General features: G+C 44.2%; 1 protein-coding gene across 1 annotated transcript in view; it reads right to left on the minus strand.

Annotated features, from left to right (window-relative positions):
- The window catches only part of LOC128875967 (cadherin-99C), a 120,940-nt gene that overhangs the window by 45,038 nt on the left and 61,852 nt on the right, over positions 1 to 14,050 (minus strand). The window lies entirely within an intron of this gene.

Consider the following 14,050-nt stretch of genomic DNA (forward strand, 5'->3'; position numbering starts at 1 on the left):
CTCCCAGAGGAAGAGGATGAAACCTATTGTAATTGCAGCCTCGCCCACGAATTATTCTTCACAAGGTCCCGGCAACACCATCGGTTTCGAAAGGCGTAAGTATTTTCGCGAATATAGATTCCCGGCGTAGCAGGTACGAGACGCGAGGCCATGAATACTTAACGAGCTATAACGCGAGGCACATCCTCTCTCACGTTTCTACGGGGAATTTCATAAGGAGCAGGATCAATAGCGAGGCAGCGCTTAGGCTATGTGGGGTCTATGCTAATGCACCGTCGATGCGCGATATGTAATAAGACAGTGTGTACGGGAACACGAATAAAAGTGCTCGGACGCGGTGAAACAATGTTATCGCCGCATTGTGATCTTGCTCCGCTCGCGTTCGGTCCTAAGGCGTCTCTCACCTGGGACGCGGTTCTCATCAGCGCGCTCAAGAGCACAATGCCTCTCTCGCCGGGGTATCGATAATGGTCAGCACTTTTCAGCCTGTCTGTTATTCCTTCACTGGTCAACCCAGCACGTGGGACACGTCCCGCGGGGATAATTCAGACCCTGGGACGACTGGTCTATCAAGCTGCAGAGTTGACGATAATCGATCGGGGAGCATCGATACGTTTAGTGGCGGATTAGTGAGCTGGTAGGGTTGGAAAGTAGGAAGGTAAATGAAAGAGTGACGACAGCTTGGAGATGAAGCAAAGGTGAGCAGTTGAGATGCATGAGGTCTTATGTCAGGCGACATGCCGTCATCTACATGGAAAGAGGTCTTGTGTCGAGGTTGTTTTTGCGAATGTAGGTCCACTTGCGATTTTACTAGAGCTCCTCCAAGGTGAGAAAAAAGCATAATAGTCTAGTGATCTAGTAGAGTAGTAGTGTACTTCTTCAACCGTATAAATATTAATTTGATGGGTATCATCATTCCCGCCAAGTTATTCACTCATAGAATCATCAAATGGTCAGCAATTCTGTTTGGTTCGTGCCTATTGATACCCCTCGATACTATGTAGATCACAATTTACAGACTGGTATCGGGAGCCTGTCCCATCGTTACTTCCAACCCAGGGCAATTGTAAGATGTAATTGACGTAACGAGCAGCCCATTGAACGGGCGCAACCATGAATATCTTGCTACCGTATACGTATCCACGTAACTCTTCGATAATTTCGCGTCCTTCCTTTGTTTTCACGAGGTTTTCGCTGCTTAACCAGATGCTTTCCACGTTTTCCGTCGGCCCGCGCAGCGGATAATCCATTTCAAGGATGGAAGCTTCGAGTGCAACCCCGTAATCCCCAAGAATTACATCATTAAAATCGCTCAGGATGCCGCGAAGGATTGATGAACGAGACAGGCTATGATTTAGTAGCGCGTAAACACAACTGCAAGCTTGTTATTAACATCATGATAATAATATGTGCACGAACAGGATACGCGAGCTTCGCGGAGCGTGGTAGAAAGTTAAAGGGGATACGCGTTTTGGACGGTAGATTAACTTTCGTCGTTTCGAATTTAAATCGCTGCGTTTCCGCGTTACTGTTGCGCGTGGCCATGAATACCTTGGAAATTTATCGCCAGCCGCTACTGGGTTCTTGCCACATTAGCGATGCGCCGTTTGCGTTGGCGGCGTTTCTTTTCATTTAGACACAGATAAAATCACTGGAATATTGGTTAGAATTTTTATTATTTCTTTTTGTATTAGGTCGAGGTTAAACACAACGAAATAATGGCGCTATAGGGAAACACCGATGTAATGGAGTATACCAGTGGCGCTATTAGTTCATTTGCTCGCCGTGCGCTGAAATTATCATAGTGCCTAGTTTAGTCTAGGTTCATTCCTAAATATTTCCGGTCTTATTCAACAATTGTCTCCTCGTTCATCACCTCGTTTAGATACAACATAAACGAGAATAACAGTTAGGTAGTTCAGGGACATCGATAATATGTATTTATACGTTCGAATCGAGTGTAGCTTATCCCCTAAGACTTCTTATTCCAGAATAACAAATTTATTCAAGTTTATGTTTCATCTCCGAGGCAAATAGAGTTCTTTCAACGCGGAATATCGGAAGGAAACGTTGCGTTGGGTCGTATCGAGTACTTTCATTGGGAAAGGAATAAAAGAGCTCGAGGATGATAAGAAAGTAAGTCGATTGCTCGGTTCCGCGAAATTCAGGAGAGAGTTCTTATCGGTATCAAAGTTGTTCTCTGTTTATGTCTCTGCGGCAACGTTTCTTTCTCACAGTGACGCGTGCAATATAATATTACTTGCGGACTTGTGGTTTGCGGAGACGATTTTTATTTTTCATGCGTGACGTAATCTGAGAATCCAACGTGTCGAATATCGTACAATGATGTATCGATCATTAATACAATTCTTCTTCATTAAACTATAATTGTATCCAGAATGTTATTAATCAGTTTCTGGTGAAGGGCAGATCTGGCATATAATTTTTACACAAAGTAGTATAATAATGTTCATCCTTGACTTTTTCTTTTCAAGAATTCTATCAAGTGTCAGGTGTCTGTTTCGTCTACCACGTTCATAGTGCTGGGTTCTATTCAGTCTCGTTCATTCAACTTCTTTAACGCTATCAGTTTCATCGAATCCTCCCTATTAAAGAGTACACGGGTGTGCGAAGCAAGTTTCGCGGCCACTTCCGCGCGTGGGCGATGAGTTATTACCGGTCTGCGCGTCTGACGTGGAAATGTAGGCATCCGCCCTTCGTCATTTAACAGACACTGAAAAATTTGACGTGTATTTAGTCCACGATAAAAGTCCACCGACGTGAAATAATCGCAACGAAAGTACAAAATAAAAGAACACGATTCACTTATCAAGAAAAATTACTTCCAAATACAGTGACGCATCGTTTGAAGACCAGATTTCTACCTCGATACAAGTTTTGGGATCATTTCCCATCTTTCTTTTTATTTACTCAGTGTCTTTATTGATTTCGACTCGTCCTTGTCACGTACAATATAATTTTTAACGATATGCCAAGGAGAATTATCGATTAGAATATCTAAAGTATTCGAGTTCACTATCAAATAGATTCAGAATTGAAAAATTCTAAATGGGTCAATTTTCTCTAGACTATCACCGACTCCATAGTTTCCAGAATATCAAGTTTTCTGGACACTATGACGTCATCGAAGGTCATTTTTTGACCACATGTGCCTTCGTTCTCGGTTCGAATGGCCCAGTTTCAGTACCAGCAACGTCTATTCCTATTTTATCCAAGACTATTTAAAGCCAATGCGTGAAATTTCTAATTTATTTCCGATAAATTAAAGGGTGTCGAGGCGATCGATTAGAAAGTGGACGTCAGGCGTTTGTTCGCCTCGACGTCCGTGTCCAACTTATTGAAGAATTTACGATCCCGCGGACAGGCTAATTTGGCGAAACGATTCCTAAAAGGAATACGCATGGGTGAAAAACTGCATTATTCGTTCGGTGAGTCGGGTTAATCTTGTTTTTCCGATAGGACCTGTTAGGCGTTCGCCTTCCCCTTCGAGAAGACATTCGTCGCGACGAGTCTTGCGGAATGATCGCGTGCATACCTACAGCGTAGCTCTCCTCTGGCACAATCAGTATGCGCGGTGGTGCCTGCTGAATTATTCGCCAGATGTCCCGTTGCAAATCGGACCAACCAAGATGTGACTTTGATGGAGCATGTGGAATTTCATAATTAGAGCAACTGAGACGCATTTACGGAAAGTAGGTAATTGTTTTCGCGAGCCATTCTTTCCTGGGATGTCATTGAGGAATATTTTGTTTCAAAGGAGAACATTGATGGAATGCTTATTAACAATTAAGAATTGAAACTACAATGTGCACCTTTCACTTTGAAATCTCTAAAAATGTAAAGATTAAAAATAAATAAAAAAGTATAATACATACGCAAATATATGATAGTTTGGTGAACACAATTATGTATGGTATATAACATTTATTTTTGCATGTGATAGATATAAAAATTGGTAAAAACGAGGATTTCGAAAGGTCGACATTAATCTCCGGAAGATCTAATAAAACTCATTCAATTGCCTCGTCCAGCGGAAAAATCGGAGGCTTGGGCGATTATTTGGCAGCCGATGATCGATAAGCGTTTCGTGCTCGCGCTTAGAGAAACGTTCGAGCACAATAGTCGATTTTTACGTCACCAGTCACGAAAGCCCGGTTGCACGATTTTCAATGCTTCGCAAACGCAGAACGGTGACTTCCATCCGCACCACGTTTCCACAACAGCTGAATTACTTCACTTTCTACTATCTGCCTTATTAATCGCGAAAGTATGGTCGTGTCTCAGCTCGGTGCTATCTAAGTCGGAAGTAAATCAAGCATTCCACTCGCGGTAGACGATTGCTAAACAAACGTTGAGCCACATCTAATAATCGCTCGCGTTTTCTGCAAGCAGATTTATATTTACGTATGTCTGAACGAAGAAATCTTAACGCTTAATTAACGTTGCTGACCTCGATAGAGTATGCATGGACTCTACTAGTTCGACCTTTGAACTAAAAAGCACGCCATGAAGAGTAACATGTTTCGAAGATGTTACGAAGATTCGAAAGAATTCAACAAAATTTAATAAACTTCAGAAGTTACATCAGACTTGTAAGAGCAGAAACCTGGCCACCCGAACAGCGGGAGTGAATGTTGTTAGTGTCTAACCAGCTCCTCTTCAACTCTGTTGTGGATTGACGTTCTACTATGTTCTGCTGGGCTTATGCTACAGCTATTACCGCGCTCATCTGTGAACATTTTCAATTTCTGAAGGTGTACTTTTTCCAGATTGTAGCGAATAAAGTGAAATACTTGGTTGATATATTAGATTCGCGCCTGTGATGCATTTAATATGGCGTGACTCGAAGAACTGAAGAGATAATTGACTTTCTCTTCGAATAAGTCTCGTTCCGAGATTCTCAGAAATCGATTTACTGCAGCTTTTATTCGTTTAAAGTCTTTATGCTCTTAGAGACTTCAAAGTGAAAGGTGCAAATTGCAGTTGCAATTTCTAATTTCCACTTTGCAATGTTTAATTTTTAATAAGTAGTTTGTATTTACCGATGCTATGAAGCAGACGATATTCTCATTTAAAATAAAACGTTCATATTTAAATATCTCATTGTAATATTTCAATTAAATCTTTTCAAAATGAAAGAAAAGTTACTTTTACAAAGCTAAGAGCCAATGCCAAAAACTTCTTCACCGCTAATTTAAAATATCGAAGTACTTATCATCAGAGACCATTTAAAATACTGATGGTTCCATTTAATACCCAAACAAAACTACCTAAAACTACCAGAGAACCGCCTCCATATTTACGATCTAACGATACACAGACCAAATTCTAGATATTCGTACCGTCCAACCCTCTGACATTTCCTTCTCCCAAAAAACAGCACCGCTCCCTTGAACCACGCCAGGGAGCAGAATCCACGAGGGCCAACGGCAACACCGAACCGAGCGGTGTCCAACAATTACGCAACATTATGTTGCGCGGCATAGGCAAGCAAGTGCAATCCGTTGTTCGTTTTACGATGCCGTGATTACTGAACGTGACTGCACAAAGCGGTGTAACGCGAACGGGCCAAACCACGACCGTCCGAGAGGGGTATTGGTCTGTGTAACGTATCGCCGGCCGCGTGGTGTGTAATATGCATATGCGAGGCCTGTTACACCGAACGGAGGAGGATGCACCTGCCCCGGGACGCGGTGTACCCGCTTGAGAAAGCCCCGCGGACGAACCCTTCTTCCGTTTCGAATACATTGGTTGTGAGAAACGATCGGCGAGCAGGTCGACCGGTATACGTACTCCGAAGGCGCGGTAGTCCTGAATTAAGGCAGCGACCGCTCGGAACGAGCCTCTACTTATCGCTTGACGTAGATTACGGCGCGGTATCGTCGTACGTAACGTACCTTGGAGCCTTCATCGCTGGCGACATTGCGTCGCTCTGCTGTTGGAGCTCGTCCAGGTGTAATAAAACATAACGAGCCGGAGGTCGGAGAATAATTGTCTATCGAAGGTATTAAGAAATGATACTGCCTTGGCTGACCCAAAACTGACGGTATTTATATCACTTTTTGGTGGGATATGTACGTGCTGAGTTGGAAGTAGTAGTTTACTATGCATGAAGTACTTTATATACTGTGGGGGAGAATTTTGTATCTGTCAACTAGTTGAAATTATAGGAAGAATTCGCGTGTAATATGGTAGACCAGCTGCGCCCCGCGGTTTCACCCGCGTGCAATAATTACTGCAAACATACACTTGGAAACATCGAACCTGCCATTTAATTTAAACAAATTTCTTCGATAGGTATAGAGGGTACGAATATTTATGGGACTGAGTTTAGATAATGTCAGAAGAATATCCGTGCCAAGTTTCATTGAATTTGGTTGAGCTTCAAGAACGATGACAGCTTGCTACCGTTCATTGAACGTCCTTTCTCCTCCAATGCTCGAAGTCGTAACGAATATTCCCATCGACGTCCAAGGGATCGTAACGAAATAACGATCAGCCTCCGTTACCACCCCTGAGCGATCAACCTAGCGCGCAACGATCCCAATTACAAGATAAACTAAATCAGACTTCCGTCGATCCAATCTGCGCGTCTTCCAGGCCCCACGGACACCGGTTACGATGTTCCTCCCTGGAAATTGTTGGCATAGGATGCATTACGAAGTTACACGATGCATCCAGTGTCCAGGAAAAGGGATGGAGGTCACCTGTGATTATTTATCGCTCATTATACTGCGGTTTTGATAGTCAGCGTGCGGCTCCGTCAGGCCAGGAATCGGCAGTGGCGATCATGATACGGATAAGATCTCAGCCACCGCCTACGATTTATTAAGGCCCGCTTTGCTGATCCCTGAGCCTTGTTCGAGCCTTGGGGGAATAACCGCTCGGTACGTAAACGTACCAAAGAGGAAGGAGCTGAGTAAATCGAGAGGTAATGGCGCCTTTCGCGGTTCCGAAAGCGAAATCTCGCGCCACCGATCACTCACGTTTCGCTATCCATCTTATCCGCATGTGCAACGACTACTTTTGCAAATTCTAACACGAGCAGGCTGGGCTAGGTTGATCCACAGCGTGGATAACGATTTCGTTCGACTCGTTAGCTCGCCTGGCGCCGTTTCCGTGATCGTAATTGGTGTAAACTTCTTACGAAAAATGGAAGTCGTTTCCCAGAGTGGGGTGGCTATTCCGGTTGCTTCAAATTTAGACTAGTTGCTGACCATAACTTGCTGGTCGTTAACAGTACGGTGGAACCTTGATTGTGGTCGTGGCGACAGCATTTGGGCCATGTTTGTTGCACTCTGTCGAATGGTCACTTGTAAATAAGATGTATCGTGTTTTTTATATTCTTGTATATTGCTTAATGTTTATGTTGGTTAGATTAATTATTTGGTCGTTGCAAACAAAAACAAAAGCGTTGTTTAAATTTTTCTCCAAATTACTTAATTTGTGACGATCGATGAAGCCTAACCCAGACGTTGCTATCTCTTGCCTGTTCAGAACGTAATAAATCGGATCGTGTTCCTCAGGTGAGTGTTGCGCAAGCCAATTTATTAATGCTCGCTAAAATCGGGTCGACGCTTGCAACTTTCTCGGCGAGAGAGCCCTCTTCGTACGAATGTGGAATACTTGCCGCCATGTTATAATTGGTCCGCGGGCTCCGATCCTTTCGAGCGTAATCCTCTTACGAAATAAATCATAAGGAAAAGAAGGATGGAATGAAAGGGCCGGCCGCAATCGATATATCAATCTGCAGTCAGCGCGAGATCACGGTTTGATTACTCGAGGGCAATCTCTTTTTTCCTTCCTGGGGAGGTAATTAAATCAATAATGGTGATTTATGAGACTACCGTTAAAAATCTCTTGGCTTCAATTAACATCTCTGGACTCGGAACTGTTCTTTCGAATTTAAATTCAAAATCTTGAATCTGTCTGAAATTTAAATATGCCACGTTTTGGATTTTATTCACATCTTTTATGCGTTCTATTATTATTTCCTCCTACAAATAGATAATCACATCTCTTCACGCACGCATTACTTGCAAAGCGAATTCTTCATATATTATCTCGAAATCGAATCGAGTCTAAACAAATTCAAAGTGTCCAATCGCTAAAACCAAAAAGAATACTCCAGAAAGCATATATGTGATTTATGTACCTCGAAACAATCCAAGACTATTTTTTATTCCTCCTTTAAACCTGAAAATATTCCAAATTCCTCCATAGCTCGCTAAAGTGATGTACTGGAAATGTAACTTCGTCGGACTGGCTGATCGACAAATTCGCAAGATCGGAGGGACAAGAAACGGAAGGCGATTCCACCGATAAACCGTCGTATCGCCCCAGCGTGGAGCAGGTAGAAGCAACAACGCGATACAACCCCGTGAACTCGCTGTTGCTCGGGTACTTTATGAGTCCAACAACGGAATCTGAATATGATTTACGAGCTGACACTGCTGCTTGGCTCGTTGCACAAGTGACCGAGGGGGGGAGGGCAAAAGGGTTGACGGTGCATCCGCGTGTTCGGCGTGCAGTGGCGTTGCACAGTTGATCGCAATAATACAGACCATATGTACTTCTGCTGAGTCCACTACCGCATTGCCAGGCTGCTTCCGCCTATCTTCAGGATTGTACAAGACGTCGCGAAACTGCGGATAGGGACTCTACAAGATTATAGAAAAGAACTTGCAGGGTAGGTGATCGTGACAAACTTCATTTCTATGAAGCTTTAGAACAAGTGGTTTAGATTTATAAATGAATTTATATCATTTATATATCACTGCTGTAGGATACAGACACCCTTCTGGCACCCTTCTCATCTGGTCGTGATACATTTTAATTGTTGAGTATATTAACTAGGCCCCATACTTGGGTGTTGTTTCAGACTGAAGTCTAAATAATTAAACCTAAAAACTGAAACCTCTATAATGCTGAAGACTAAAACATGAGAACTAGAACATAATTCTAGCAACGCTGGCAGGGTCATTTATTCAAAAATTCCCAATTTTTGTATTAATAATAGCGCCAATATCACGCACCACTGATTTTGGATCCAACCAGAGTGCGACATGGCTGCTACCCCATTGTCACGACCAGTCCTGGATCCCAAATCAATTATCCTCGAGCTCCCCAGACGGATGACACCCGGAAATCTCCGCGAACGCCTAGGCATGAGAAAAATATAAGTGCTACCAGCATTAGCGTTGTCAGCACCGTCGTCGGTACAAATTTCTTACACGGGAGTCGACGTCTGAACGGAAAAACCTGATTTAGAATTCCCCTTTGGATTGTCTGGAAGAAATCGTAGGCCGGCGAACGTGATCTCATGGTTCGCAGAGCACCAAAGAATCTATCCCGAAGAGGAGCATTCCTACGAATAACGGAATTGCTGCGGAATGCTCCGTGGCTGACGATAATGAGCGAGACAAATACTTTCCGTCTAGCTGGGAGAAGGTCTTCAGCAGGGTTTTGCGACGTGAAATTATGTCTTCCTCCTGGAGGTCCTCTGACCGAGGTGAAAAAGTGTCGCACTGGTAAAATGGGCAAACGTTCCTTCCTTGCACGCGGTTGGAAACCGTGTGTATCTCGCCATATGTCAACATTTATTACAGCACCATCAGATGTCCAACTCTTCCCCCTGCAAGACAGAATGGATCATCGATCGCACTTAACGGGAGTCTATTGCTCCGCTGGCGACACGGCACAGCACCTGAGAAGCCAGTCTTTTTCATAATCGCGGTGTGCCAACGTGACGCGTAATACCACGGTTAATCCGCTCGTGTTCACGAACGTCGGACCAGCGAACGCTTCTGGAAGCCTCGCCAGTCGGCGTTCCGTTAAGCAGCGCGGCTTAGACGGCGGAATCGCAACCCTCCCCGCGTAATTGATAGTCTTCCGTCGAGCAAAACAGCGAGTTGCCTCGCGTGCTGGGCCCCCCCCCCCCCCCCCCCGACGACAGAAATTACAGCTGGCTTTATCACAATGCGTAACAGTAAATCTGCCCGTGGCACCGAAGAAGAGAGAAACAGAAGAGGACGTCGCGAGCATTCGACGAGTAAACGAGCATCAAGACGGACGTGACGACCGAGAAGTACAAGCTTGTTAAGTCCACGAGGGAGCCTGCGTTAATTAGCCGATACTTGTTGCTTGAAATTAGCCTAAACGTAAATCTCGACGATCCCCTCCCACGCTGGCTGCATGCGAAGTGTGCTCTTTCTCCTTTCCTTTCTTTCGTTCTTTCTTTCTCTCTGCAGACGTAACTCGAGGATAGCGTGCGACTGGGAATTCCGTCCTGGAGAGAATCACTCCACTTCTGCGGAACAATAGGTCGTCCTCGATTACGTCTGGAGGCTGAAAACTCGAACGCATTTTCAAGCTCGTTGATACCACGAGGGACGCTTGATGACATCACGATAGGGAATGATATTTTCCTATTTCTTGATACTTCCTTAGTAATATAGAAAGAGGACAGTAAATTATAACTGAAGATCTACGGCTGACAAACATATTGTTGCGGCGGCATGAAGCTGCCGTAATATTGCAAAGTTGCACCGTCGCGGCAGCGTGAAGATGCTGAAGTGCGTTTATAGAGCGAGCGGAAGCGGATCGTCGGAATGTTCCGGTTACCAAGAGAACTGACAACTTTTGAATGAGCAGAACGTCGCCAGACTTGCTATCGTACAGACGTGTTTACCGATTGAGTTATTGTTATTGTTAACAAACGTTCTGAGTTCTTGTTCCTTTTATAAAAGACGTGTTGATTATTTAAAATGTCTACTCCTCGATGTGCCATCACCCCCCCGCGTAACAATATTTTATTATTAAAAAACAAAGCCACAAAGTCTCAATCAGGAAACACTCATCTACCAATTTTACCGTTTCCTCTTGCTTCACCTCGTTCGAAGACTACTCAACTGTACCTTCCGAAATAATCTCCAGCTCTAATCGTCTCGACTTTAATCTACTTTACGTTGCACTCGTTGCAAAGTACACCGTCCTGGTCGAGATAAGCCGTGCGAAAGGAACCCATCTCTAGCTGAACAAACATTTCCCGCGAAAACGTTCTTCGACGAAATTCTCTTTCCTGGGAAAGAGCAATCGAATTCGTGGAATCCATCGGTAAGTCAACGAGAAGATCACGACTGAATGGTTACTCGAGACCGCAGCTGTAACGACAAGCTCGCAATTTCCCTCGCATTTTCTCCTCGTTCCTCCTTTCTCCGGGCTGGAAAAAGTATCCGAAGAGTTTCAGGAAACGAGAGGGCAAAAAGCGCACCACGAAGGGGACGTGCTTGGCAGCGTCGATTATCCTGGCCGGGTGTTGTCTCTGCGGAGAAATAGATCAGCCGTGCGTACACGTGGGAGATTATGTTTGTTCGTCTATGAAGAACGTTCGGCAGACGTGCAATTACCACCCTTAAGTTCTGCTGCGTTGGCTGGCGCTGTCCAATTTGCGTTTGCTCCCTGATGAGTCGAGCAAATTGCTGAATTATTCCTATTAATCCTCCTGCCACCTGGGCTGTCACAAAATCCAAGTTGAGGAGGAGAAGAGGTGAATTATTAATTTATATTTAGTGACGGACAGAAGGCGTTTATTTAGATCTTGGTGAGTGGGAAGGGAGGTCAATTCTGGTGTAGTATTTTTTAGAGGGGAGTTTTTAAATGGGATTATATATATATTTTTTTTATGATAGAATTGGATCGAGAATTACAATCAAGACTCAAATTTAATTTAACGCATTCACTAGCAGGCAAAGCGTTTTTCCTTAGACGCCGAAATTGTAAAAAAAATGTCCGATCTTCTCTTGCAATAATTCGTGACTCAAAAGGCTATAAAATTATCCCTTGAGTAATTGCAATCAAATTGAACTACGAGACATCTATCTATCGAGTAGCCTATATGAACCACAGTTTAATCCGGTGAATATAGCAAATAAATTACTACAAACTCTTTCTATTCGCCATCGAATTACTTCTTGCCCACCTCTACTTAGCACTGTTGGCAACTTCTTTTGTCCCATCTGTGCCAGAATAAAACGTCAAGGGAGATTACCACGCATCGTCCGTAGTGTGGATCGCACTGAAATCTCGTGTTACGAGAATGGATAAGTGCGATGACCATTACGTCCGGCCAGAACAGGGCACAGGTGTCTGGGTCCAGTCTCGACCGCGACAGTGAACCACAGGAAAGGGGACAGGGAATGGCGAGGGCCGACAGGATGAAGGAGATAACGAGTGAAAGCGCGAATATAGTCCATGGGAGCGAACGTAGCGCGCTCGCGAACATAACCCGCGTACGCGACGATCTCGTTTATGCCTTGTGTCTTCAGTTACGTTCGCCAGCCGTGTAAGCTGTATCTTTGGTTACATCGGTCAACAGGTGGCCCGTTAAAAGTGGATCGAGAACCGTGTACCATTTTTCTCACGATGCCATTTCGCGAGTTACGGCACGATCCTTTTCTCACGACTCACTTAAATAAATCCATTTAAATGTTACGCTGCGGCCCGAATTTAGTACGCGAGGAAAATCGAGAAACTGGCAGCCACGAGTAGATACCGGGTACGCATGTAAAACATTGTTAATTGGGGTTCTGGGGTAAGTGGTCTGACCAGGACTCGGGATTATTTAAATGGTCTGACTAGAAATTGGGGGTTATTTAAATTTTAATGTTTGAATAGGTGAGGAGTTTAGATATGGGAGAATTTTATTATGGAGTACTTTGATAATAAATAGAATGAACTGAGATTCTCAAAAAATAATTTTTAATGTTCTAGTTTGGGGTTGAAGATAGAGTACATGCTTACAGGTATTTGGTGGAACAAAATGTTATTTTTATTTGTGCCCTTTCATAAATAAGCATTGTTGATTACTGCAATATTACTTTTTATTCTATCAGGATCCAATTAATTTTTATAACGCATCGAATGCGTGGGTGGCATAGAGGTGCACGCGTCTGGTGGTCACGTGGCTGCGAACATAGGCGTAAACGCGAACGAAGGGTCGCCTTAGTCATGGTGCTCGGGGTTAGAGAGTCAGTGGGGCACCTGCACGCCCACGCGCGGTGAATGCACGTGCGAGCTACAGTCGCGACAAAATCAAGTGGTCATTCAAGGTCATCGAGAGCCACCTACGTCACTGGACCTCGGATTTCACGGTGCAAGATAGGGCAGCATGAAAATAAGAGTCACGTCAGGCGTGACTGATAGACGACGACGACGACGTGACCTTGAGCGGCCAACTTATTTCGTATCGACCGCAGTCGTGAATGGTGCACGTAATCTGCAACAGGTTGGCACGAGTCGTTATATGTAAAGCAAACTAAATTTCTAATTGCTAGTGACTCCATCGATCTTGTGGTCGTGTTGTCATGTGGTATCATGCGAAAGCTTAATTATGAATCGTTTATTCGCGCTTGTACTACTTAGTTCCCTATCACAATGTCTAAACTAATCTATAAACTGAAGTGTATGTACTTGAAGTGTTGAACCAGGAAGGTAAAGAATCCCATCTTCGAACCACTATTCACATCAAACCCTATCAACAGACAATAACCTGACTTTGAGCGACCAAGTGATTTTGTCTCGACTGTACCCGCAAATGTTGGCCATAATCTGCGACCAGGATCCCCATTCTCGAGCCTAATGGCGACTGCGCGAGTATGTACCATGTGCCTTCGATTTAGCAGCAGGTAATTTCATCCAAGTCGGATACTCCCTCGTGTCGTTTCTGCTGGCTGCTCAACGGTCCGTATTACGTTCTCATCCGTGGAAGTTACTGCCATACAGCGACCAAAGGATCGTTCGTCCTTAATACGCGAGCATCCTCGCGAGCGCGCCCCAAGAACGAGATCCGCGAAGACTACTCTAGGATAATACTTACGACGATGGGAATCTGGGGTGATCGTACGCTAATGCTCTTAAGATTGATCATACTAATAAATACTTCCGTTCTCCCTTGCATGGACTTCGCTCTCAAAGTAATTCCCAACGTAAGGCTGTATTAAGGATAACCACCCAGTTTAGGTTACGGCCA

The sequence above is a fragment of the Hylaeus volcanicus genome, chromosome 4 (genome assembly GCF_026283585.1).
Source record: "Hylaeus volcanicus isolate JK05 chromosome 4, UHH_iyHylVolc1.0_haploid, whole genome shotgun sequence".
In the NCBI taxonomy this organism is placed as follows: Eukaryota; Metazoa; Arthropoda; class Insecta; order Hymenoptera; family Colletidae; genus Hylaeus; species Hylaeus volcanicus.